We start from the raw sequence: 5092 nt of genomic DNA, 5'->3' as shown, positions 1-5092 counted from the left end.
TTGGAGGAAAACTTCCATAGTGTCCACTGGGAAGACACCCTGAATGCAAAAGAGGTGTGTGTCCTAAACTCTCAAGGACCTTAAACCATGAGAGTGCTAGAGCCCACATTTTTCACTCTAGCTCAGGAAACCACTCTTGAAGGCAAAGCAAAGAGACATCTGAGGTGTCCCCCAGTTCTAGAGCTCAGGATGCCCATGGCTTAAATTTTCCACTCCTCCAGTGGCTTCGACTGGAAGGCATGTACTGGCTGTTCTGTTGATTACAATAAAATCTGGTGAGCTTGCTTGACTTACAGTCTGAGAGCACTGTGTGTGAGAGAAAACAGTTGCCAAGTTAGGCTCTAGGGGCACAGTAACTTAAGAGGCTTCCCATAGAAAGGCCACTAACCAGGCAAGGTGCCATGAGGCCACTCAGTTGGGGGAAAGCCAGCTTGCATTTTGCCAACAACCACACATCTGTGCCTTATCCATCAGGGCCTAGCAGCTCCTAATCTGTGCCTGAGGCCAGATGGTTACACATCTTGTCCTTTCTAGCAATGTGTTCCCAGATTTTTATGAGAAAGGAGTTGCAAGACTTCCAACATGAACCAGCTTGGTTTGATAAATTCTTGATGGAGGAACACTAGATTTGCAGTTCACTTCATACTATAAACTACCTGGCGATCCCCTGGGGATTCTGGTAAAATGCAGACTTTGACTTAGATAGTCTGGGATGCTCATTTCCAACAATTTCTCAAATGCTGTTGGTCCCTGGCTGCAGCTGGACTGGCAGAGACCAAGCAAGTCTCAGGCCAAACCCTAAATGGGCCAGGTGGCTAGCTCCAGGTGGGAAATGCCCAGGTGGGAGTGCCATTCCTGGGTGCCAGGTAAACTATGGTCACGATAATGATCACAGTTGAGGCTCAGAGTGGGGATTCCAGGGCCAATCTATAGCACCTAGATGTCTTTCCTTGTGGAGTTCTGAACTAGAGAGGTAGAGAGGTAGGTGCCTGAGTCATGCCAGAGGAGATGGAAACCACAGCTCCATTACTGGTAATATCTGAATGAGAGACCTCCACTGAGATGAGCAGTCACCCTGGGCTAGCTGGCTCCTCATCCCAATTCTGCTGATGGGCCCACTCTGGCTTGTCAGACCTCTGCCTTCTCCTGAGGGTCAGGCCCCTTTCTGCTGGGCAGAGAGCAGATTATAAAAGCTGCAGTAAATCCTGAATCTGGGCTGCCCCTGAAACACAGCCCAGGGAGGAGGGGCTCCTCAGGAGGAAGAAATGTGCTCAGCTCCTTCTCTTAATTCTTCCACCCTTGGGGAGGAGAGAAGAAAAAGGAAGTGGCCATGAGTGTCAGCTCTTAAATTCCTCAACAGGTTGCCATGAAGCCAAAGATTTGAGAGTTCCTGCTCCCACAGGCTTCCCAAGTGGCACTAGTGGTAGAGAACTTGCCTGCCAGTGCAAGGGACACAGGAGATGCAGGTTTGATCCCTGAGTCAGGAAGAGCCCCTAGAGGAGGTCATGGCAATCCACTCCAGTATTCTTGCCTGGAAAATCCCGTGGACAGAGGAGACTGGCGGGATATAACCCATAGGGTCACAAAGAGTCAGACACAACTGAAGGGATTTGGCAAGCACACGCGCATGCAGTCCACCTTGAATATGTTCTGTGGGGTTAGAGAAGCAGGTGCCTTTTCATCCCCTGGGTTTCTCCTGCTGTCTTTGTAATCTATTCACTTCACAGTCACCAGAAGGGCCTCCTTATTCATAATCAGATCACATCACCCCTCTGTTTAAAACCTTCCAGCAGCTTCTAAGTGCATAAGGAATGAAACTGGAATCTCTCAGCATAGCCCATAAGGCCCAACATAGTCTGACCCCTAACATTCCAGCCACTGGGGCTTGCCTCTGGTCTCTGTTCAAATGTCACTCCCTCACACTGACCAGTGTGCAGTCTCTAAAATGTGTCCCTTACTTTGCCTCCTTCATTTCCAGTCATTTTTATTTATGGCACTTATTATCTATTTAGGTGAGTATGTTCTTTTCCTTCTGGGGCTGTCAGTCCTCTTCTGCCTGTTGAAATTCAACTACAAGACTTGTTCACACACACCATCCCTTGGGAAATTTTTGCCCTCTTCTTGCTGCTTACTCTCCTCAGTGGAATTCATCTCTTCCTTCTGTGATAAAACTGGATTACGACACACATGGGTGAGAGTGGGTGCCCTTTCAGAGTGAAGCTCATCTGAGCTCTAACCAGGTCAGGAGCTCTTCTGGCAAGGTGAGGTCAGGAAGGCTGATTGTCTGATCTCCTGGGTGCTGAGGTTGAGAATTCCCCTTTACCCTTTACTTACTCTTCATACCTCATTTGTGCTGGCTGTAGGTGGTCATAGCCAAGTTTACTGCCATTTGCTGTTCCACTGAGCAGTCTCTCCCAAGATCACTGGACATACTCAAAAGTTGGTCAGTCTCTCTTTGAGCTTGGCCCCCCTGCAAATTCTTCTACCACTGGTCTGTGGAGACCTGCCCTGAATCACAGCCTTTGCCTGAGAGATGGGGGTTGCAGGAGGAGATTGGCAGTGCATGGACTATTCTCTGAAATAAAACTTCACAACCCAATGTCTCTGCTTGTGATTCTTTCCACATATTACAGGATGAAAGGAGAATGGCAGAGTAGGGAATTCTAAGGGTCCATCCCCTCTACTGAAGCAACCATTAATCTGACCCAAAAAACCTTTCAGAATCAACATTTTTTAGAATTTTAGATTCTAATCAAAGACATATAGCAACCAGGGGAGTGCTAAAGAAAGAAAAAGGCTGATAAATTTTGGTAAAAGGTTGTTATAGGATGTTTGTTTACCTACCTACCATCCCCACTGCCCTGTTCAGGACCAGCTGGTCATCATCCACCTACATGATGAATGTTGTTGGTGCAAAAGGAGACAATACAGACCTTATTGTCAAATGATTGTGATTGTGAATTTTTCCTGCCTGGTAACTCCCTAAGAGATTGATTAAGGGGTTTGCCTTTGTTTTACACCCCTCAGAACTCTCTTATATGAGAATGGCCTCCTGTACTGCATTTTTAGAAAGCACTTAGAGGCATAGACTATCCAAAGCTCCATGTGGCAAGAGACAACAGATGGGGCAAGCAGCAGAAAAACAGAAATCTAGGAATAGAGGAGCAGGGGTAGAAAGTACATAGGAAAGTAACAGCTTTGTGAAGCTGCCATGTATTTTCCATAATCCAGAGAGGCATGCCCATGCTCAGGGATATATGCATGCTCAGCAAAGACCTGAGACAACCTCAGCTTTCACCCCTAACTGATCTCTGGTTTCCATATAAGCAGAAAGTAAAGACTAAGGCAGAATTATAGCACCTGGCTAAGAAAAGGAGTACATCAAGGCTGTATACTGTCACCCTGCTTATTTATCTTACATGCAGAGTACATCATGAGGAATGCTGGGCTGGAAGAAGCACAAGTTGGAATCAAGATTGCTGGGAGAAATATCAATAACCTCAGATATGCAGATGACACCACCCTTATGGCAGAAAGTGAAGAGGAACTAAAAAGCCTCTTGATGAAAGTGAAAGTGGAGAGTGAAAAAGTTGGTTTAAAGCTCAATATTCAGAAAACAAAGATCATGGCATCTGGTCCCATCACTTCATGGGAAATAGATAAGGAAACAGTGGAAACAGTGTCAGACTTTATTTTGGGGAGCTCCAAAATCACTGCAGATGGTGACTGCAGCCATGAAATTAAAAGACACTTACTCCTTGGAAGAAAAGTTATGACCGACCTAGAGAGCATATTGAAGAGCAGAGACATTACTTTGCTAACAAAGGTCCGTCTAGTCCAGGCTATGGTTTTTCCTGTGGTCATGTATGGATGTGAGAGTTGGACTGTGAAGAAAGCTGAGCACCGAAGAATTGATGCTTTTGAACTGTGGTGTTGGAGAAGACTCTTGAGAGTCCCTTGGATTGCAAGGAGATCCAACCAGTCCATTCTGAAGGAGATCAGCCCTGGGATTTCTTTGGGAAGGAATGATGCTAAAGCTGAAGCTCCAGTACTTTGGCCACCTCATGTGAAGATTTGACTCATTGGAAAAGACTCTGATGCTGGGAGGGATTGGTGGCAGGAGGAAAAGGGGGACAACAGAGGATGAGATGGCTGGATGGCATCACCAACTTGATGGACGTGAGTTTGACTGAACTCGGGGAGTTGGTGATGGACAGGGAGGCCTGGTGTACTGCAGTTCATGGGATCGCAAAGAGTTGGACACGACTGAGCAACTGAATTAAACTGAAGCATTGAAGAAGTGCCCTAACTCAAAGCCAATTTGCAAAGCTAAATAACTACAACCAACAACGAGCAACAAGAATAAACCCTGAGGAGGGCAAGAGAATACGATTTTCAGAGTTACCACATTATAACATTCAAAACATCCAGTTCAAACAAAAATTATGTGGCATTCAAAAAGACAAGAAAGTATGGGACATTCATGGGAAAAATTAATTAGCAGAAACTGTCCTCAAGAAAGTGCAGATATTGGGCTTACTCGAGAAAGGCTTTAAATTAGCTATCTTCATTTTGCTTAAAGAACTAAAGGCAATAATGTGCAAAGAACTAATGGAAACCTAAACTAAAACTAAACTAGAGGAAGCTAAAGGGAAAAAGTCTCACCAAATAGAGAATATGAATAAAGAGAAATTATAATCCTAAAAAATGAGGTTGTGAAACTGCTGCACTCAATATGCCAGCTAATTTGGAAAACTCAGCATTGACCACAGGACTGGGAAAGGTCAGTTTTCATTCCAATCCCAAAGAAAGGCAATGCCAAAGAATGTTCAAGCTACCATACAATTGTACTCACCTCACACACTAGCAAACTAATGCTCAAAATTCTCCAAGCTAGGCTTCAACAGTATGTGAACCAAGAATTTCCAGATGTTCAAGCTGGATTTAGAAAAGGCAGAGGAATCAGAGATCAAATTGCCAACATCCATTGGATCATAGAAAAAGCAAGAGAATTCCAGGAAAACAACTACTTTTGTTTTATTGACCACACTAAAGCTTTGACCCCACTCCAGTACTCTTGCCTGGAAAATCC

This window comes from Ovis canadensis, chromosome X (assembly GCF_042477335.2).
Source record: "Ovis canadensis isolate MfBH-ARS-UI-01 breed Bighorn chromosome X, ARS-UI_OviCan_v2, whole genome shotgun sequence".
NCBI classification, from domain to species: domain Eukaryota; kingdom Metazoa; phylum Chordata; class Mammalia; order Artiodactyla; family Bovidae; genus Ovis; species Ovis canadensis.
The sequence above is the reverse complement of the archived record's forward strand: the minus strand, read 5'-3'. Positions refer to the sequence as shown.